This window comes from Pleurodeles waltl, chromosome 10, assembly GCF_031143425.1.
Source record: "Pleurodeles waltl isolate 20211129_DDA chromosome 10, aPleWal1.hap1.20221129, whole genome shotgun sequence".
In the NCBI taxonomy this organism is placed as follows: domain Eukaryota; kingdom Metazoa; phylum Chordata; class Amphibia; order Caudata; family Salamandridae; genus Pleurodeles; species Pleurodeles waltl.
In genome coordinates, this window is record NC_090449.1 from 396,556,820 (window position 1) to 396,579,734 (window position 22,915).

The following is a 22,915-nucleotide window of genomic DNA, read 5'->3' on the forward strand; positions in this document are numbered from 1 at the left end:
ATAGACCCCAAGACTGCACATGGGAACCAGCAGGTCATGCCCATGCCTCACATCTTCAATATATGTTTTGTCATAAATATTCCAACAAACCTAAGCCTGGTGGAGGGTCCTTTGGGGGATGTACTGTCATATCTGCCTGGCTTGTGTGCTGGGGCTGGGGCTGAGTTGGAGGAGGGTACGGAGCTGACCTCCACTGGAGACTGGACTGACTGGGCCATTTTAGCCAGTGGGTACAGTGACAGAAGCACATGTTGCGCTCATCCCATACTCCGATATCGCCAAGTGCTTCACAACCTTTGCTATGCATGTGGTGCGCATATTGTAAACTTACCACAATCGTAGGCATGCTTGATTATTCCCTGCACTTCCGAGTATATGTCGCATACTCGTGAGTATGGAAGTCTTGCAAGAATGGGTAGCCATGCTGGGGGAGGAGCGATTTGGACGTTTTCAAGGAATTATGAGTTCTTGTTGTTCTTTTTCCCGACCTCCTTTGGGCTCTTGTAGATTTCTTTACTGCCAAAGCTCTGTTTTCTGGTCCCGAAAGCTGTCCGACATACTCGTCTCCTATTCCCTCATCTCTGTTACTGATCTTTCCTGCTATCTGAAAAATACAAGGAAAAAAGGAATTGAGTACCCATGTAAAAAGGCGGTAACATTCTGGACTTGCATATCTGGTACTTATCGTTAAAGGGGCTGCTTGTTGAGTGCAACTGGCGCTATATCTCCTCAGCTCCTACATTTTAGTAGGAGCTGCAAAAAAGAGTGAAGTTGTGCTACTTGTGGGGAAAGGTTCCTCCTACAAAATGAATAGACTTACCTTACTAAAAGCCTGGACTGAAAGTTCCTGTAACGCAATGTGTTGAGCAAAACTATTGTTGCTTGTTTTTTTTCTGTTACATGCAGTTCATTTGTTGCTTTTTCTTTAACCAGCCGCTTATTAATATTGAGTTACCTGTGTGTTTTGCCATTATTGTTTCTTATGTAATTGCCTACCATAGGTATACAGTGACATATCTGTGGTACGATTAAGCAGCAGACATATAACCGGAAATATATGTTGTCTCAATGGGGGCTTTGAATCATATTATATGTAACTTCCTCAGGTACTGACTATTCCAGTAATTACCAGTGTCTTCTTCTATTCCCAACTTATATTTGACACAACACAGGTGTAGGCGGGAACGAGGGAATCAACAGGTACTCCAGTTATTCTAACATAGCAGGTGGTAGGAGGACTGAGATATTCCAAATTGTAGCCATTCATGCTCACTATTGTGTATTTCTATTTACACAAAACTGTAAAGAAGGCTAACCATGGACTGACTACTTGACAAGACCTTGGATGGTGGACTTAACCCAAAGCTGAGTCTATTTCTTTTCCATCTCACTTTTCCCAGTTGGGTTGGAGTCACTTAAACCTATAATTGTTGAGTGGTTTGAACCCTGTGGTGGAATTGGGATCTACGCATCACATGCTGCAGCTGGCTCCCTCAGGAACATCAGGTGAGTGCTTGACAAATAGCCCTATTAAGCACCCTTCAAGGGAGACCAAAATTTGGTTGTCCAGGGCTGCATTCATATCTGAGACAACTTAATCTCCATAACTGGTTAGGTCTGCCATATGGAAAAAGTCAGCATCACAGGAGTGGCATGTAGGGCAGTTACCTGATGTAGTACATACCAAATGTACTATGCAATCTGATAGGGGTGAGGTAGGTGTGGTGAAGGAAACTGAATTGTATAATTTTGAACCTAATATTCCAGGGGGTTTGAGTTACATAAGATGTTAGTCTATCCCATTCTTCATCCCCAAATTCCTTATGGACATTTTCCTCCCACCATGTATGTGCTCCTGTTTGTGGTTTCCCCAAGGCATCTATTAGAAGGAAATATAAATGTGATACTATCCTATAACCTAACCTTCATGTGGAGGGGCACAGAGGAGTGCATGGCTCCTAGAATGCCAAAAGAATAACAGTCCCAAAAGTCTGTGTTGATGTTCAGTTCTGCCACTATCCACTAACTCAAACATCCCAGTGGTAGCTCTGGGGCATGCCTTTCTCATTACATAGAGTTGGAGGTATCTAGTCCAGCAATATTTAGCTATGCCAATCAATTTTAGGATAATCCTTTCCCGGGTGTGCTTTTCTAACTTCCCCAGATATCATCCGGGCATACTTCCATGGACAAAAATTTCGACTCAAGTGTTTAGGAGACAGGGGCTCATTTTTCCAGATAACTCTTTTAAGGAGGGAATTGCTAACACAAATAGTTTCTTTCAAAAACGTACTGAGTCTCTAGTGGCCCCCAAGGCTTTATATATGTTCCCCCTCATCAGGTCTGAGTCTAGTTGGTAGTCTTGGATCCCTTTGCATTTGAATGTTGTATTCACAGTAAGTTGGGTCAAATAATGGTTGGGTGTCTATCTAGCACATTCCAGTTGAGGGGGACAAACAGAACTTTGCCTATTTGACTTTTAGACTCAAAAGTGTACCTCATACATTTAGAAGTTCCTTCACCTCTTGTTGTGGTGTAGGTAGGTCTTTAGTGTAAAGACATACACTATCTGTATATCTCTAGTATTCTATACAAGGAGGTCTAGTCCAACAGCTGAAAGTCCTTCACTATATCTAGTGCTGCCGCTTACCCTTGCGCCAGTTGAGATGAGCCACGGCCACTACATCAAAGAGTTTCCTAAGTTTGAGGGAGGTTTCCAGAAGACCGTATGATCCTAATCTGATTCTCATGCTTGGTTATGATCTTGTCACCTAAGTTTAAGGGTGAGAAAGGTCTCTATGAGGACTCCTTGAGTATAATCTTTTCCAGGTTAGGTACTATTGCTACTGGTATTCAGTAGTACTTGCATATATTTCCTGTCATGATTTACCTCAAGGTGGTTAGGGCATTACCATTGCACATTTATCATACAATTACACAGGCAGTCATTGGATCCCAGTGCTTTATTCCTACCCATAGTGGGGATGACTTATGTTACCTCATTGCTATGGGTTATTTCAGTACCTAAGACCACTCACTGGACTGTGGTATTGGCTTTGCTGAATCTCAGTAATTTCTTACATGGATGTTAGAGAGAAAAGACCTACTATGAATATTTTTTTATCTCTGTTTGAGAGTAAACTATGCTACCTATTTGATTCCTCAGGAGGGGTATTTGGTCTATTGTACTCTATGCTTTTTGTATTGTAAAACTTTTGAAGTTCTCCCTGAGTAGTCAGTGGTTAACTGATTCACTGTATCAATAAGAGGCATTTACTACTGGTGCTTGGGGATATAACTTTACTGCTGGACCCAAAGCTAAACACAAAGTACACCCCTTTAGCACTTGCCCCTCTGGGTAGCGAGGCCAAGCAGTCCAAGGCTTACTCAGAGAGCTTGTGTGGGGTTAGAGACTCACAAATCGATATGACAACCAATACAGGCCAATAAATAAATGTTCAGTGGATGGTTATTCTTTAGAAATAGTATTTTACTTAGTGTACACACAATGTAATACTGTACAGAATATCACAGTAGAGATTGCTAGTATCCTTATCACTAATAAGGAAAACAGCCTAGGGTATTTCCATGGGATAGCCTCTCCCAGTGTTTCCTAGTAGAACAATCACAATTTTCATTGTAAGGGATCTTCTCTGACAAACCATGCTCACAACAAGAGAATTTTGCTAGGCTTCATCTCTCCTCTGCAAGAGCTAATCACAGCAGTCAGGCATCATTTTGCTCTGGTAACAGGAGTAGCCATGCACTTGGTCAGTCTTTGTTAAGGTGTTTCTTCTTCCAAGTCACACACATACCTGTCTCATCTGGCTCGATCCAGTGAGGCAAGCCCAGAGAATCCTTCTATGTTCCATAGATGGGGTTGTTGCTCCAAATCATCATCATCTTTATTTCTGAATGTATACAAATTTAGAAAAGATCATTAGCATAAAATTAAAAATACAAATATTAAAATCATAATCAAAAGTTGTAAAATCATTAAGGCTGGACACACTTGATTACAATTTCATCCCTTTAAAAGTGGAATAATAAAATATTTTCTAAGTTGAGCATAAAAACGCATAACATGACAAAATGAATAGTATTGTATGGAGATATATGATTGCGGCCACAAGGTTGATCTCATTCCAAATGCAACAGGTTAAACCTAATCCATGTAAACAAAAACAATGGTTGCTGTTAGTTACTCGTGTGAGATAAGGCTCTATATAAGGCACTGTTTTGAAAGGCAAGTACCTACGCACACACTGTTTAGATAGTTTCTGATGTTATCTATCTGCTTGGTGCCATGTCACCAAATATTTTTTGTTTCCTGCCTGATTACATTCTCTGATTACTCCAGGACACTCAAACAGGTCACGCGACCCAAAAAAAAATCAACAAATTCTATATGTATTTAAATCATGAGATGTGATGTGCATTATCAAGGGGGAGGCAATCCTTTAATATCTCCCCGTCTAATTTTTTTTCAGGCTGTGTCCAAACTGTATCCCATATTAAAAGAGGATGCACAAACTATACAGGATGGAGTACCGTGGGGAACACCCAACAGGCAATTGATTAACTTCATTTCAATAGCCTGTAATGACATAGGGGGTCATTCTGACCTCGGCGGTAAAAGCCGCTTACCGCCGGTCAGAAGGCCGCCACAATACCGCCGCGGCCGCGGTCAGCCGCCACGGACATTCTGACCCACAACTGCAAAACCTCCAAAAATCCGCCCTCCACTGCAGTCCGCCACATCAGCGGCCAGCGGTAAACTGGAGAAGACAAAACCTCCACCGCCACGCCAACAGAAATACGCCCATCCCATTATGACCCGCAAATCCACGCGGCGGTCATTCAACCGCGGTATTCCATTGGCGGTTCACACCGCCGCGGTCAAAATACACACACCTTTACAAACCCCTACCACATTGGACAATTTGAAAGGCACACACCTGAAACACATACACACACCACTCCCACACATCCAATACCATATAAAACACACACCCACATCACCCACAAACCCCTACCAACAAAAACCAGAGACGAAGGAGAGAGAGACACATCAGAGAATAGATAGCCAGACACACAGAGGCACACCACAACATCACACACACCACATAGAAGCACAAAGCACCACACACCAACACACACATCATCACATACACCACCCCACACCTCATACACACCACCCCATGGCACCACAAAGGCACCCACGCTTTTCGGACCAAGAACTCCGGGTCATGGTGGAGATCATCATAAGAGTGGAACCCCAGCTCTTCGGCTCACAGGTTCAGCACACCACCATAGCAAGGAAGGCGGAGCTCTGGCAGCGGATCGTGGACAGGGTCAACGCGGTGGGACAGCATCCCAGAAATCGAGAGGACATCCGCAAACGATGGAACGACCTACGGGGGAAGGTGCGCTCGATGGTCTCGCGACACAACATCGCAGTGCAGAAGACTGGCGGGGGACCCCCACCCACTCCACCCGAATTCACAACATGGGAGCAAGAGGTACTAAACATCCTGCATCCTGATGGCCTCGCTGGAGTACACGGAGGAATGGACTCTGGTAAGTACAAGGCCAACCACTTCACCCCCCCCCCAGCATGCTAACCCCCACCCTCACCCCCAACCCCCCAGCACACATCCTCCCTGAGAATGTCTCTCCAGCACAACCCACCCAACACCAACCCCTGCATGCCATCCCCAAACTATGGACACCCATCACCTAAGCATGACCACTGCACATACCTATCCCCCCCCCCCACAAAACACCCTCACAACACCTCCCCCAAGGGAATGCCAGCACTGGGGGACAAGGGCACCCATAAAACGCAAGCTAATGCACACACAGAAACAATAACCATACCCTCTTACGCCATGCAGGACCCGAACGACAACACACCGGTCAGGAGGGACCAGAAATGTCCATCCCACCCCCGGAACAGGCCCCTAGTGATGACAGCAGCTCTGTCGACCTGGAACCTGACGACCAGCCCGGACCATCGGGGACCTCTGGGCAGTCGGTTCCCCTCACCCAGACACAGGCCACTGCAGACCCAACCCCCTCTGGGAACAACAGCACAGCTCCCACCCAGCTGGCCCATGCCTCTGTCTCTAGGACAGGTCAAGCAGCGGTGTGTCTACCACTACAGGGCCCCCAGGGTAACCCACCAACCCAACAACAACAGGGACCTGGGGGCAGTGGGAGTGGGCACACCGTCCAGGGGACAGAGGCCCAGGGAAACAGGGCAACTCGGAGGGCTGCTGTGCGACAGGGGGGGGAGGAGAGGCCCAGGGAACCCACTCTCCAAGAGGCCCTCACCACCATCACGGCAGCCTACCACCACTCACAAGAGACGATGGCGACGGTACTGGCCAGGTTCCAGGAGATCCAGGCACAGCAGGAGCAACGCTACATGGGGTTCAGCGACCAACTCACCAACATCTCAACCGCTATGGGGAGCATAGTCCAGGCCCTGAACCGTATAGAGGACACGTTTCGGGACCATGTGGCATCAAACAGGGCCCCTGTCACTAGCCAGGAACAGGAACAGCCTACCACCTCCGCCGGCGCTAGTGGACAGGAAGCCCCACCACAACGACAGCCCACCAGAACCCCACCTCCTGCTGAACAACAACCGCCCCGCAAAAGGAGCCTGAGATTAAAAAAAACGACAGAGTAGGATGTCAAGACCCCCGCCAGCATCACATACCCCCTGAAGTCCTCCCACTGTTCCACATTGCCACCCTGTCAAACCTTGAACTGCCCCTGCTCCATCCTGCCACAGGCATATGGACAATGCACCTGTGAGACTGAGAACTGGACTCTGCCATGGACATTACTCCACCCCCACCCATCACTGTTTCACTATCATGTACCAATATCTATGCACTAATAATAAATCACACATTGCACTGAAATCAATCAGGACTCAGCCTGTCTTATTTACAAATGTATGACACATTACATATCAATTACGTATTATTAACATTGTGAATTACACATACCGAGGTAACTTAGCATTAGTCCATGGGCCAACCAAGCCGAGGTCACGCAGTGGCTCATACAGCACAGAAAAGGGAAGGGAAAATCAAACATCATCTTAATAGTTCTGGGGGGAAATCGACAAAGTTGAGATGCAGGAGGCTTTCAGGAAATGTAAAATGGCATGGGTGATTATTACCTGTGTGCTACTGGAAATACTGTTCTATTACTCTGTCCCCGTTGTCTGTGTCGTCCTCTGAGTCTTCCTCCTCTTCACTCTCCGCAGGCTCCACAGCTGCTTCAACACCACCATCTGCACCATCCTCCTGCAGGAAAGGAACCTGACGTTGCAATGCCAGATTGTGAAGCATACAGCAGGCCACGATGATGTGGCACACCTTCTTTGGTGAGTACATCAGGGATCCCCCTGTCATATGCAGGCACCTAAACCTGGCCTTCAGGAGGCCAAAGGTCCTTTCGATGATCCTCCTAGTTCGCCCATGGGCCTCATTGTACCGTTCCTCTGCCCTGGTCCGGGGATTCCTCACTGGGGTCAGTAGCCAAGGCAGGTTGGGGTAACCAGAGTCACCTATTAGCCACACACGTTGTCTCTGTAGCTGCTCCATCACATAGGGGATGCTGCTATTTCGCATAACATACGCGTCATGCACTGACCCTGGGAACTTGGCATTTACATGGGAGATGTACTGGTCAGCCAAACAGACCACCTGGACATTCATCGAATGATAACTTTTTCTGTTTCTGTACACCTGCTCATCGTCTTTTGGGGGTACCAAAGCCACATGGGTCCCATCAATGGCACCAATGATGTTGGGGATATGTCCAAGGGCATAGAAATCACCCTTCACTGTAGGCAAGTCACCCTCCTCTGGGAAAATGATGTAGCTCCGCATGAGTTTCATCAGGGCAGACAACACTCTGCTCAAAATCTTTGAAAACATAGGCTGAGACATTCCAGATGACATGGCCACTGTTGTCAAAAAATGGAGGACTGACAAAACCTGCACCAGAGGGGGAATCCCTGTGGGTTGGCGGATGGGGGACATCAGGGCTGGCTCCAGCTAGGCACACAGTTCATGGATAGTGGCACGGTCAAGTCTGTATCGAAGTATTATATGGCGTTCTTCCATTGTTGACAGGTCCACCAGCGGTCGGTACACGCAAGGATTCGTCCTTCTCCTCGCAAGTCCCAGCGGACGGTGCCTAGGAAGGACAACATGGAGCACAGAGTCAGGCAAACCACAGGTACGTACAGACAGCTTGCACAGTTAAAGAATGGCAATGGGTTGAAAGGCGTGTATGTGTGGCAATGCAAGGCCTGTGTGTCGCAGTCAAAATTAAGCCATGTAGGCCCTTGAAATGGCGGCTGCCTGACCTGTGAAGTGGGACAATGGGATGTGAGGTCAATGCGCTGGCGGGGCACACCGTGGCGGTAGGCGGTCGAAGACCGCGGCGCAAAGCCGCATTGGTTAACATTGAACCCTATGGGTTTCAGGAGCCAATGACGATGTGCGCCGGCGGTCGCGGTACGCACCGCCGCGGTACGCACCGCCGCGGGCGTGACCGCCATTTCCTAGCTGATTGATCACTCGAGACCTGATCATCCACAGGAGAGGACCTATACTGCAAGTGCTGCTGTGACCTCGGTCTGGAAGTGACAATGGCTGCTGCGACTGGGGAAAGGGCCCCTGCCTTCACGTCTGAAGAGTTGGAGAAGCTCGTGGATGGGGTCCTCCCCCAGTATGCGCTACTCTACGGTCCTCCAGACCAACAAGTGAGTACACCGGGTGCACATGGAATGGGCTATGCCTGTGTGGATTGGGGTGGATGTAAGTTGGTGGGGTGGGGGGCGAATGAGGAGTGCAACGCACGACAGATGAGAGCATGTGCCATATGGCAAAGTTGGTGGGGGGGGCCAATCACATCTAACATGCAGGTCATTGATGATTTCCTCCTTTCCACCCTGTACATGTCAAATAGGTCAGCGCCCATCAGAAGATCGAGATTTGGCGTGCCATCGCCAAGGAAGTCCGGAACTTGGGGGTCCACAACAGACGGGGCACCCACTGCCGCAAGAGGTGGAAGGACATCCGCCGCGGAACAAGGAAGACCGCAGAAACACTGCTGGGGATGGCCTCCCAACCTAGGAGGGGTGCCAGTCGCACCATGACCCCCCTGATGTCCCGGATCCTGGCAGTGGCCTACCCTGAATTGGATGGGCGCTTTAAGACATCACAGCAGACACAAGGGGGTGAGTATCAGCACATTCTCCTATCTTTCTGCGCAGTGGAGGCGTCTGGGTGGGGGAGGAGGGCTGTGGGTGACATTAGGCCAGGGCGCTTTCTGTAGTGTAGTCCTCTCCCTTAGGCATGGCCCTGTGCCCCCAGCCCCCACCTCTGTAGGGTGACAAGTACAGCCATTGAAGGTCCAGCATCACCCATGTGCGCGTTTGACGTCTCTTGGCCTGTTGTCCTAGTCAGTAGTACTGAGTAGTGTACCCCGAATGCGCGGCTTAGTGCATGAGGCTCCTGTGTCTGTCCTCTCCGCCAACGGTGTTGACATTGCATGCACTCATCCTGGTCTTCTTTTTTCTCCCCCCACCCTTTTTCTTCATCTTCTTGTGCATGTGTGCATTAGCATCATCAGGCGGAGGAGATTTGGCATCGGAGCACGAGGGAGCTGCAGGACACAAGGCCCCGGTGGGCCCAGGAACAGACACCGAGGGCACCAGTGATCCGGAGGGCGAGGGGAGCACCACGACGGGGACCGCTGGTGAGAGCAGCGACAGCGACACGTCCTCGGATGGGAGCTCCCTAGCGGTGGCGGCAACATCCGGGCCCCCCGCCTCTACAGGTACAGCCGCCACCCAGCTCACCAGCACCGCCCTCCCAGCAGCCCCTCAGCCTACGCTCCGTGCCCGCTCGCCCAGGAAGGCGCGCGTCTCCTTCGCCCCAGGCACCTCAGCCCCTGCCCCTGTTGCCCCTGCTGCCCTCAGTGCGGAGCTCATTGACCTGGTGAGGACGCTCATTGTCGGGCAGACGACCCTTTTGAATGCCATCCAGGGTGTGCAAAGGGAGGTGCAACAGAGCAATGCGTACCTGGAGGGCATTCATTCGGGTCAGGCTGCCCAACAACGAGCGTTCACTGCTCTGGCCTCAGCACTGACGGCAGCCATTGTCCCTGTTTCCAGCCTCCCTCTTCTTACTGCCTCCAGCCTGTCTCTGTCTCCTGTTCCTCAGCCTATCCCATCCACACCATCAGACCAGCCTGCAGACACCTCAACACCCAAGAGCAGCTCATCCAGACACAAGCACCACAGATCCCACAAACACTCACCCAAGCAACACCCAGATGCAGACATTCCAACAGTCACAACCACCTCTGTGTCCCCCTCCTCCTCGTCTCCCTTCTCCCTCCCTGTGACGTCTACACTCACACCTGCATGCACCCCAACATCAGCCAGTGCTTCCATCACCACCTCACCCTCCAGTACAGTCCACACTCGTGCAGTCACCACCCCCACTGCCATGTACACGTCCCCTGTGTCCTCTCCCACTGTGTCTGTCACCCCCTCTTCCAAGACACACAAACGCAGGCAGCCACCCACCCAACAGACATCCACCTCACGACAGCCTACAGCACCAGCACCTTCACCCAATGATAGCACACCTGACTCTCCTACAACCACATCCTCTTCCTCCACTCCCATCACCACTTCTCCTACCCTTTACCTTGGACCTAAAAAGCTTTTCATGGCTAGTCTTGACCTCTTTCCCTCCGATGAGCTCCCCCCTCCATCTGCAAAGAGTCCCAAGAGCACCGCAGCCACCACCAGCCCAGCTTCGAGTGTCACTGTTGTGCATGGGATCTGGAGTCCACCCTTTGCCAGCAGTGACACATCGATCAGCAGCAAGGACACGTCCAGCCCCCCCCCCCGGCAAGAGGACCCGCAAAAACAAGGGCCGCCGTGCGAGGACTGACAGGGCTGCCCCCAAGGAGCAATGTGCGGCCACTTCACCAGCCACACCATCTAGGGGAGGCAAGGGCCCGAGAGCCCCATCAAAGGAGCGGAAGGACAGCAGGAGCGCGGAGAAGGTGGACCCCACATGTCACATCCCAGCTGGGAAGGAGGACACTAAAGAGGCCAGGAGTCCGTCCCCGAAGGGTCCAGAAACGTCACGGTCCGAGGGCGACTGAGCAGGGAGTCCAGGCCAGGTCTGGCTCCCTTGACCTGCTGGATGAGCACCGCTGAACAGGGCCCGCCGTGGAGAAGAGCACCGCTGAACAGGGCCCGCGGTGCAGAAGAGCACCGCTGAACAGGGCCCGCCGTGGAGAAGAGCACCGCTGAACAGGGCCCGCCGTGGAGAGGAGCACCGCTGAACAGGGCCCGCCGTGGAGAAGAGCACCGCTGAACAGGGCCCCGCCGTGGAGAAGAGCACCGCTGAACAGGGCCCCGCCGTGCAGAAGAGCACCGCTGAACAGGGCCCCGCCGTGAAGATAGGCACCGCTGAACAGGGCCCCGCCGTGCAGAAGAGCACCGCTGAAGAGGGCCCGCCGTGCAGAAGAGCACCGCTGAACAGGGCCCGCGGTGCAGAAGAGCACCGCTGAACAGGGCCCGCCGTGGAGAGGAGCACCGCTGAACAGGGCCCGCCGTGGAGAAGAGCACCGCTGAACAGGGCCCGCCGTGGAGAAGAGCACCGCCGTGGAGAAGAGCACCGCTGAACAGGGCCCGCGGTGCAGAAGAGCACCGCTGAACAGGGCCCCGCCGTGAAGATAGGCACCGCTGAACAGGGCCCCGCCGTGAAGATAGGCACCGCTGAAGAGGGCCCGCCGTGGAGAAGAGCACCGCTGAACAGGACCCGCCGTGGAGAGGAGCACCGCTGAACAGGGCCCGCCGTGGAGAAGAGCACCGCTAAACAGGGCCCGCCGTGGAGAGGAGCACCGCTGAACAGGGCCCGCCGTGGAGAAGAGCACCGCTGAACAGGGCCCGCCGTGCAGAAGAGCACCGCTGAACAGGGCCCGCCGTGCAGAAGAGCACCGCTGAACAGGGCCCGCGGTGCAGAAGAGCACCGCTGAACAGGGCCCCGCCGTGAAGATAGGCACCGCTGAACAGGGCTCCGCCGTGAAGATAGGCACCGCTGAAGAGGGCCCCGCCGTGAAGATAGGCACCGCTGAAGAGGGCCCCGCCGTGAAGATAGGCACCGCTGAAGAGGGCCCCGCCATCTCAAGCACCGCTCCGCTGGGCCCTTCATCTCAAGCACCGCTCCGCTGGGCCCTTCTTCTCAAGCACCGCTCCGCTGGGCACCGCCGTCTCAAGCACCGCTCCGCTGGGCCCTTCATCTCAAGCACCGCTCCGCTGGGCCCTTCATCTCAAGCACCGCTCCGCTGGGCCCCGCCGTCTCAAGCACCGCTCCGCTGGGCCCCTCATCTCAAGCACCGCTCCGCTGGGCCCTTCTTCTCAAGCACCGCTCCGCTGGGCACCGCCGTCTCAAGCACCGCTCCGCTGGGCCCTTCATCTCAAGCACCGCTCCGCTGGGCCCTTCATCTCAAGCACCGCTCCGCTGGGCCCTTCTTCTCAAGCACCGCTCCGCTGGGCACCGCCGTCTCAAGCACCGCTCCGCTGGGCCCTTCTTCTCAAGCACCGCTCCGCTGGGCACCGCCGTCTCAAGCACTGTTTATGGTTCACTGTGCCCACCATGCCTCCTCCTTGACCAGTGGAGACTGTCATCCACCTGATGGACTGTGGCTTTGCACTCCCCAGGATGGTACAGTGGGCAGCCCACCCACTGTAGAGACATTGAGAGACTGTGGCTTTGCACTCCCCAGGATGGTACGGTGGGCAGCCCACCCACTGTAGAGACATTGAGAGACTGTGGCTTTGCACTCCCCAGGATGGTACGGTGGGCAGCCCACCCACCGTAGAGACATTGAGAGACTGTGGCTTTGCACTCCCCAGGATGGTACAGTGGGCATGGTGGCTCCTCGTGGATCTGGCGTCGTGGACTCATGTGGCTGTGGTGCCCCCCCCCTTCCCTTCCCCCTGAGGTGCCTGTAGTTTTTACATCTGATGCCCCTGCAGTGTTCTCTCCAAAGGACTCAGGTCTCCTGTGTGGGCTTTGCCCTTGTTTCTCAAAACTTTGCCCCACGGACATGATGAATTCGTAGGATGTGCAGGACTTGTTACTTCAGTTATACACTGATGTGTATATCATTTGTTTTCTTGTAAATATCTTTCATGGTTGTACGATAATTTTCAGGAGCTTTTTGGTACATAAATATTTATTCCAAATTTGATTATGTCATAGCATTTTTCAGGGGTGTTTGGGTGGTGTCACTGTGACTTGTTGCTCTGCATTGGTGTGTACATAGTTGGGGGGGGGGGTCGCATATGTGTGTGCCCGTAACCTTTAGTCCTCCCCCCTCCTGTGTGTCGTAGGTGCAGTACTCACCGTTGTCGTCTGCGCCGGACTTCGTACTCGTGGTAGATGAGAAGGTAGACGAGAGCAGGTAGGATGTTTAATTCGGGTTCCATGCTGTCCTCCTTCTTCCTGGAGTGCGTAGTGGTGTGCGTTTTCCCGTTCGTAGTCTGTTTCCGCCGTGTTTTTATCGGCGGTGCTCCCGCCCCGGAAAAGGTGGCGGATTGGTGAGTTGTGATAGTGTGGGCGGTACATTGTCTGCCGCCTGGCTGTTGGCGGTGACCGCCGCGCTGTTTGTTTGTACCGCCGTGGCGGTCGGAGTGTTAAAGTGGCTGTCTGTGCTGGCGGTTCCCGCCAGGGTCAGAATTCCATTGTTTTGACCGCCAGCCTGTTGGCGGGTTGGCCGCCGCTTTAACACCGACCGCCAGGGTTAGAATCACCCCCATAGTATCTACATACTCCCAAATATCACTATCAACTAAAGGTAGACATTTTGCTTCCAATGGTTCCTTTCCCAACCTGGACACAAAACCAGAGACTGATTAAAATCGCTCTCAGGAGCAATGTTTTCTTTTCTCCTAGTAAAGGCTTCCACATACCCATTGAGTTGAAAAAAATAGGAACAGACAGGAGACCTTGATAACACATCACCCTGAACTTGAAAAGTCCCAGATCTAGTGTACCTAGGTCCCACCATCATAGTAAATAATGTATTATAGTTGGTAGCCAAATCCAAGGTATTCATAAAAACAACAAACAAATCCAAAAGCTTTTGTAGTCCTCATGCGGTCTAGCAAGTAGAACACCATTGTCCGTGTAGAGCAAAGCTGGAAGTGGTCATTTCCCAACATGTGGGCAATCAAAACCTTTAGATAAGATTTTTTTGAAATTATTTATTTATAGGGTAACACAAATTGAGCTAGAAGAAAGCCTAGATGCACCTCTCTTTTGGTCTTAAATGTCTTGGAACAGGACCAATCATTAGTATATCAAATGGAAGCGGATGTATTTGTGTATAACTCACATAGAAAATACACAATATTCGGATCCACATCCAGTGTCAAGAGGATGCTCCAAAATGTATTTCTATGAAGTCTGTCAAAGCCCAAACTCAGGCCACAAAGGCCATATAGATAGACCCAGATGTAGCAACTGTATACTTGTTAATGATCAGATAAAAATTCAAACACTGATCATTAGTATTCCAGTCAATTCTAAACCGGATCTTGCCAGATCTGATAATATATGATTCTCATCAGCCCAAACTTTTATTCTATTAAGGACCACGTGTCCTATAACCTTGACAACAGGGTCAATAAATTATATTGGTCTGTAACACTGGGGATTATATTTTTCTCACTTATTAAAAACAGGTATCATTGATGAAGACCAGAATGGCAGAGCCTCCTCCTTTACTGCTTCATTTATAATCTAAGTGAGTAAAGGTGCGCAGACTTAAGGTTCATAGCCATACAATTCAAGACGGATCCCATCCAGGCCTGGCACCTTGTTTTTAGCAAGCCCTACAATACCCTTTTTAACTTTTTAACTCCTTGCAGTGTTAAATCTTATTTGGGGAGGTAAAACCTCCTAGAATTTCAATATTCGTAGACTCATTGTGAATTAAAAATAGGTATTACTATGAAACAACTTCGCCTTGAAATCCTCTGGCACAGTTGATGACCATTTTAATCTCTAACCCTGATCAGGCAGGGTCAACCCACTGCTTGCATTACATTTCCCTGTTTGGACTGGCCTAATCAATGCAATGGAAAGGCAGATTAGGTTATGACCACTAAGGGCCTCATTTAGATCTTGATGGGAGTTCAGTCGTCCCGCCATGACAGCAGGTTCAAGTACTCTGTCAAGCTGAAAGCGTTCTGACTGCAGTCTTTAGATGTATGATGGCTGAACCTCTGTCCACATCAACAGAGTGGAGTTCGCCCACCAGCGTAACAAAACTTGAGGGGACCCCTCTACAAAGTACATGGAGGGGCCCCCTCCAGACTCACTCATGACCTCTCATGCCAGATAACTGTGCTGAGGCCCCCACCCCGCACTGTGGGGGCTATAGGGACCTTTGTTACGCCTCTGAGTCTGCTGTGTAAGCCGTCTCCCACTTCTGATGTTGTGGATTCCAATACTGGCTAACAATAATCCGTCGCCGTTACAACAGTGGGATTGTGCCGAGTATATTTAGATTTCATAATCATGCTGGTGTTGTTCTGATGGCGGTTTCTTGACAGCAGGAGTCGGTCACAGTACAATGGCTGGGTGATAGACCCAATAGCCTTAGGGTGGTCACTCCTAACTTTTTGCCTGCCTCCCTCCACTTTTTAGATACTGTTTTTGCTGGTTTTAAGACTCTGCACACTTTACCACTGCTAACCAGTGCTAAAGTGCATATGCTCTCTCCCTTTAAACATGGTAACATTGGATCATACCCAATTGGACTATTTAATTTACTTATAAGTCCCTAGTAAAGTGCACTATATGTGCCCAGGGCCAGTAGATTAAATGCTACTAGTGGGCCTGCAGCACTGATTGTGCCACCCACTTAAGTAGCTCCTTAACCTTGCCTCAGGCCTGCCATTGCAAGGCCTTTGTGTGCAGTTTCACTGCCATTTCGACTTGGCATTTAAAAGTACTTGCCAAGCCTAAAACTCCCCTTTTCCTAAATATAAGTCACCGCTAAGGTATGCCCTAGGTAACTCATAGGGCAGGGTGCTGTGAAGGCAAAAGGCAGGACATGTATCTGTGTAGTTTACATGTCCTGCTAGTGTAAAACTCCTAAATTCATTTTCACACTGCTATAAAAATGAATGTGTACACAGCGTACACATTCGTTGTACGCTGCTCCCTTCATAGGCTAACATTGGGGCTGCCCTCATATATTGTTTGAGTGGTATCTGCTGTTCTGAAAGGAGTAGGAAGATCATGTTTAATATGACCAGAGTGGTGATACAAAATCCTGCTGACTGGTGAAGTTGGATTTAATATTACTATTTTATAAATGCCACTTTTAGAAAGTGAGCATTTCTCTGCACTTAAATCCTTCTGTGCCTTACAATCTACGTCTGGCTGGGTTTAGTTGACAGCTCCCTTGTGCATTCACTCAGACACACCCCAAACACAGGATACTCAGCCTCATTTGCATACATCTGAATTTTGAAAAGGGTCTTCCTGGGCTGGGTGGGTGGAGGGCCTGACAATTCCATGTCAAAGGACAGTAGCCTGACCTCACACAAAGGACTGCCACACCCCCTACTGGGACCCTGGCAGACAGGATTGAAGTGAAAGGGGACCTGGTGCACTTCTAAGCCACACTTTGAAGTCTCCCCCACTTCAAAGGCACATTTGGGTATTTAAACAGGGCATCTGCCCCTACCAACTCAGACACTTCCTGGAGAAGAGAACCTGAACCAGAACTTGCATCCTGCTAAGAAGAACTGCCTAGCTGCCCAAAGGACTCACCTGTCTGCTTTCTGTGAAGGACTGCTGCCTTGCTGTTGGCCTGCTGCCTTGCTGCTCTCTGGCTGTGGTGAGAAGTGATCTCCAAGGGCTTGGATAGAGCTTGCCTCCTGTTCCCTAAAGTCTCAGGACCAAAAAGACTTCATCTCTATAAGAAGGACTCCTTGTGTGGCGAAATTCGATGCACAGCCTGCACCGCTGTGAAAAATTCACCACACGCTGAACCGGAACGACGCAGCCTGACTTCGCACCAAGAAGATCGACGCAGTGCCAGCGTAGCAACCAGAAATTTGAAGCACGGCCCACTGGATCGATGCACAGCCGAGCCGGAACGACACAGCCCGACTTCCAGACAGGAACTGACGCAGCGCCTGCTGTGGAATAGAAATGTCCCCGCAATGCCCACCAGATCAAAGCAGCTCCTGTGACTTTGTCCTGCCAGCGCAGGAAATCCAGACATCATCCCCGGGGCATCCGAAAACCCCGCAACCCGAAGAGTATCCACGACCGAGCGCTGGAAATCCACGCACAGCCGTCCCTGCGTGAAAACGAAACAACGCATCGCCGTGTGCAGCCCGAGAAATCAACGCACACCCCCTTTGTCTCCACGCATCTCCTCCTCTGTGGTTCTTTGCAGAGATTTTACACGCAAACCAGGTACTTTGTGCTTGAAAGAGACATTTCTTGCTTTTAAAAGACTTAAGACACTTTCTATCACTTTTACAGTGATATCCTAACATGTACTTATTGCATTTTAATTGTTTTGACCTGCATCTTATCAGATAAATATTATATATTTTTCTAAACACTGTGTGGTGTATTTGTGTGGTGCTATACTGTGTTATTGCATGATTTATTGCACAAATACTTTACATATTGTCTTCTACGTTAAGCCTGACTGCTCAGTGTCAAGCTACCAGAGGGTGGGAACAGGATAATTTGGATTGTGTGTGACTTACCCTGACTAGAGTGAGGGCCCTTGCTTGGACAGGGGGTAACCTGACTGCCAACCAAAGACCCGATTTCTAACACTGGGGCTATTGGAGGGATGCTACCAGCACACACCTGATGTATACTGGCCAATTCAATTGTGAACACCTGCAAACCACACTATAAAACACCCTCCATTTCAGACCATGATCATTTACCATTCCACTGCAGGACACCATTTTGCTGCTGACTTTACCACTCAGGAGTCAAGTTATTGTTATTTTTTACTCCCTCTGTTGGTTTTTCATTTGCTTCATTTTTACATTTTTCATCAGCTTGTGGACCACTACTTAATTTTTTTTAGTTACTCACTATGGCAGTGAGGAGGAATCCATATTTTACAGAGGGAGAATTGTCAGTCATAGTGGATGAAATCATCAGAGTAGAGCCACTATTGTTTGAAGCCCAAGTACAAAATACAACCATGTGACAGAAGAGTCAACTGTGGGCCAGAATAGTTGCCAGAATACATGCTGTAGCAAACAACCTGCGCACACAGGAGGAGATTAGGAAGAGGTGGAACGCCCTGTGGGGGGAGTGCGTTCCTTGGTCTTCAAGCATCACATGGCGGCACAGAGGATTGGTGGTGGTTCTCCCAGCCCCCCCATTACAACCTATTCCTTGGGAGGAGAAAGTCTTGCAGATCCTACATCCCGAAGACTTGACAGGAATCCCCGGTGGAGTGGAGACCGGTAAATTGGTCTTAATATCTCCCTAATCAGGAATGTAGTTTTTGCCCTTACATTAGCTGATGATAATGGTTTTAGACCCTTATTAAAACACATAAATCAAAACGTAAATTATCAAAATAAATATTATCATCAAATTAGTAGCATTATGGTTGTATCTCTCTTTTTAACAATGATCAATATGCTTTGTCATAATGTGTATTGTTTTCCATGCATCATCCCTTGCATTTGCCCAGATTGTTTGATTCAATGTATGATGTTGTACTCAAGGAAACAGGTTTCAAACTCCATCAATTTCCACATGAAGGAATAGTTCTCCTGAGTGTCCTTTTCACCTAATTACATCATTCACATATGTGTGTACATGTTGTAAATGTGTGTTCCTTCTCACTGCATATATCTTACCATGGATTTTTACAAGTGTTGTGAATGGTGAATAGAAATGACTACAACTCCTATGATGCCCTGTTTTATCTCTGGACAATAGTATTGCAATGTGATGTTGGTCACTCTCTCTTTTCTTCCATATGTGCATAAATGACAACGTGTTATGCATTTGGCAATCTCCATTTTATGCTGCCTATGAAAATGACATTTTTAAGCATATCTAGTATGTTGTCCCCTCCTTGTCGTTAAATTGAATTGATTTAATTTATTTCACAAATCATAGTATGTTGACTATAAGATTTTCAATCATGTCCTGTTGTAAGCGGACTATAAGTAGTATTGATATAAAGTTACTTTCCAATGTTCATATGATGACTAACGCCATTAATTCTTCTGTTATATAGTAGTCTGGGTTTTAGGCTGTTAGGCATTAGATTGGTTTAGTTCTCAATTCCCCCTCTATTGTGTTGTGTTGGGTTGGATGATTGGTACATGTAATATATACTTTCTTTCTAAATAGCATTTGTTTTCAGGACATCTTTCACCAGTGTTTCTGAAGATTTTATGTATGTAAATTAACCTGCATGTGTAATTCACAAACAAATCACATAAATGTCTAATCATTCAATTTTTTTTACTATTAGATTGCTTCATCTGTAGCTGAAGTCACATTTGTTGTATAATCCAGACTTTTAATTTCTCATTGTTTGTAATCCACATTAGGTCCCACACCCAGAGCCAGTAGACCACCATCTGCCACTGAGGACACCTCCACTCCAGACCAAGGTCAAGCCTTCAGTGAGGACACCACTCCTGCAAGTCCAGATGATGATGAACTGGCTGGTCCATCTGGTCTGTCTGGGCAGACAACTCCAGTGAGTCTCACTTGGCCCACACCTCTACCTCCTACCCCAGCTGCAACACCCCAGGATACCTCCACTTCCTGTGTGCAAAGGAATATAACACCCATCTTGTGCCCCCCAGTCCTGGCTGCTGTTGAGCCAAAACCACCAGCAACATCTCCAGTTCAGCCAGGACCCAGTGGGATGGGGCACAGTGTCTCACGGGGACAGGGTAATAGGGGTAGGGGTTGTGGGAGGGAATCTGTGGGCCAGCAAAGCAAGGCCACTGGGTACACTGTCACCCAGACCACCATCAACCATGTCTTGGGAGCCCAAAATCAGTTCCAAGGCTTTATGGGTCAGGTCCTAACAGAGCTCCAGGACATCAAGCAGGTGCAGAGGGAGCACAATGTAGATATGCAAAATCTCATCTCAAATTTGTGCTCCCTGACTGGGGTGATGTTTGACATTTATCACCATATGTGCAGGGCTATTCCCCTGTCTGTGTTCCTTCAACCTCTTTACAAAATACATCAGTCTGAGCCACAGTGAGGGAGTACCTGCCACCACAGGAAACAGCTCCACCCACCCCAGTCCCTTCAACTGTAGATCCACCCCCCACCCCCAGAGACATTCATCCAGACCACCAGGAGTGAATTGCAAACCCACCAGCACCACTAGCAAGAAACGCAGAACCTAATTTCCTCCAGTGTGTGACTACCATTCACTCTGTGGACTATTTATGGACATATGTATCTTTTTCTGAGGACAGTTGTATTTTGTACATTGGACTTCAGAGAATTTAACCTCTACAAAATTTGTTTCATCCACCATGATTGACTGTTTTGTTTGGGTTTTGTATTTTGTTTTGGTTTTCAACATGTTTAAGTATATATTTTTTTTTTAACTAAATTCAAAAGCTACACAGTCATACATTGGTGTTGTATTTCTTGTTGTATTTCCTTTATTTCTTCCTTCATCAATATTTAAAAAGAAACTAATAATAACTAAAATTCATTCCAAAATAAAGTGTTACAATTATGTAATGTTTCTCCCATTTCCAAAAAAGCAGAAAAAACATAACAAAAAACAAATGTCACAATACTGATTCCATACATCTTTAAGTAATAATTATTTGTGAAAATCTCTAAAAAAAAGAATATACAAAAAATTTATAACCCAAATAGTCTGTGTCAGTTGTATTTTTACTGTTAAAAATCCTGACACAATGGAAGAAAGGGATATAATTTTAAAAAATCAGATTCAATATGCAAACTATTCTTGATTCATGTCATCAACTGGACCTAGACATCCTGCCTCACAATGGGAAACCCACATCAATAACACCGTTAGTGAAAATCATGGTTTACTACATTTTGTGGATCATTTCAATACACTTTGGTCTGTTGCAATGTCACATTTTGCGCTACAAAAAGTTATTTCTACTATGATGAGAAACATCAACAACTTCACAGACTCAACACAAAATGAGGATCTAGCTGATATGAAGGGAAAGGAGTATGCTATGGGTCGACTTATATGTGTGGTTAGAGCAAGTTAAGCATCACATATTGCCTTTGTGGCAACATTCAACCGTAAACCGGTCTAATGCAATCTCAAGAACTTCTAATCAATTACTGAGCAAGTTGTCTTTGTACAAAGTATGTACATCCAAAGTGTGTATCTTTCACAGGATCAACCCATGTTTCCGTTGTACTTTGCAACAGCAGCATAAAACTGTAAATGTCACAACTTTGAAATGTCCAAATGAAGATGGCATGGTGAAGGATCCTAAAAAGAAAAACAAACAGAATGTATTTATTTTACATGAGAAAATAGACTAAAATTATATGTTATGAGGACACATTCACTTTAAACAATCAGAGATCATCAATGTAAATGAACACAGTAGTCAATGCATCAAAACTTTGATCAACAAACATCTTTGCCCTAGAATTTCCTGAATTAACCATTCTTAAAAAAAAAGCTCCAGCACTGACTGATATGCTCCTTATGTCACAAGTTATTTTGACATTTAATTGAACAATATGTAAAAGTAAACTTACACTCGTGAAGAAGTTGTCAATAACATCTTGCTGCACGTCAATTCGTTTGTCTTCACCACTAGCCTCTTCATTTGGCATTTCAACATCCTCAACTGGAGGCTCTTCATGGTCTCCATCCTCTGTGATGTATGGGATGTTATGTTGCAAGGCTATGTTGTGCAACATGCAGAAGGCCATTGAGATTAGGCACACCTTATCGGGTGAGTAGAGGAGGGTTCCACCGGTCTTAACCAACCAGCCAAATCAGGCCTTCAGGAGCCTAAAAAACCTCTCCACTAGCCATCCATGTTCTTCCATGAGCCTCATTGAAGCAGACTTCCACTGGCATTGTTGGATTCCTCAGCAGTGCTAATAACCATGGTTGGTTAGGGTAAGCTGAGTCTCCTATATGAAAGTGAAAATGTTATTGAGCAAAAAATATCTAATCCCATTGTACATTCCTAAACTATAAATAAAGCAAATGACCCCATTGTCATATTGTACTTGCCAATAAGCCAGGCCCTCTCAGGTCCAAATTATGACCTTTGCAGGGGTATGCTACTGTTCCCTAGTACAAAAGAATCATGTGTTGACTCTGGGAAATGGACACAAACACTTGAGATGTACAAATCACGTAAGCAGACAACTTGCAAATTGATTGAATAGAAGTTCCTCTGATTGAGGTAAACCTGTTAACTGGTGTGTGATGGCACTAAGTCAATGACCTTCATTATGACTTTGGTGGTTTTTTGCAAAGACCACCAAAGCTGCGGGAGTCAGAAGACAGCCAGTGCTGGTGGTCTTCCACCCACCATATTACGAGTACTGCAGGATTTCCATCACATTTTGGGCAGAAATCCTGCAGTATTGCTGGCAGTAGGAGGCACATTGGTGGTTCCACCACCGGCCCGCTCCGCCAAAAGGATTCTAGCAGCCGTATTATGACCTGTAATACAGCCTGGCGGTGTTCTGATGGAGGGGTGCTGCCGGCAGTGGAAGTGTTGTTCCCTGCCGGACGACCTCCTCGCCGGACAAGGTAAATCTATCATCCAACA

General features: G+C 48.3%; 1 long non-coding RNA gene across 1 annotated transcript in view; it reads right to left on the reverse strand.

The window, feature by feature from the left end:
• Positions 1-470: 470 nt before the first annotated feature.
• Positions 471-22,915, reverse strand: part of LOC138261560 (uncharacterized) — an 85,302-nt gene continuing 62,857 nt past the window's right edge. The window contains exons 2-3 of the long non-coding RNA XR_011199114.1: positions 3,816-3,911; positions 471-604 (exon numbers count right to left, since the gene is read on the reverse strand). This is a non-coding gene — a long non-coding RNA (uncharacterized lncRNA). The remainder of the gene's footprint in view (positions 605-3,815; positions 3,912-22,915) is intronic.